At 31.9% G+C, this 282-nt stretch overlaps 1 protein-coding gene across 1 annotated transcript in view; it reads left to right on the forward strand.

Annotated features, from left to right (window-relative positions):
- Nucleotides 1–282, forward strand: part of LOC128249315 (GATA zinc finger domain-containing protein 14-like) — a gene marked incomplete at both ends in the record, with an annotated part of 282,969 nt that overhangs the window by 246,003 nt on the left and 36,684 nt on the right. The window lies entirely within an intron of this gene.

Genomic DNA, 282 nt, shown 5'->3' on the forward strand with positions numbered 1-282 from the left:
GAAGGTGGAGCTTGATACGTATCTGATGAATAAGGGTGCAGTGTGTAATGCAAACAATCAATGGTAAACACATTTAACAATATATTCTGATGAAAAAGTTTAATGTAAGAGAATAGGAGAATAGTGGGGAATTCTAATTTATTTATGAACAGGTGATACTGGTTTTGAAATGTTTGTACACAAAGTACAAGAACAGGCTCTATGCATGCATTCTTGTATACATATATGCATATAAATGCGTGTATTTATGCATGTATGCATGTATGTATGTATATATGTATG

The sequence above is a fragment of the Octopus bimaculoides genome, chromosome 13, assembly GCF_001194135.2.
Source record: "Octopus bimaculoides isolate UCB-OBI-ISO-001 chromosome 13, ASM119413v2, whole genome shotgun sequence".
NCBI classification, from domain to species: Eukaryota; Metazoa; Mollusca; class Cephalopoda; order Octopoda; family Octopodidae; genus Octopus; species Octopus bimaculoides.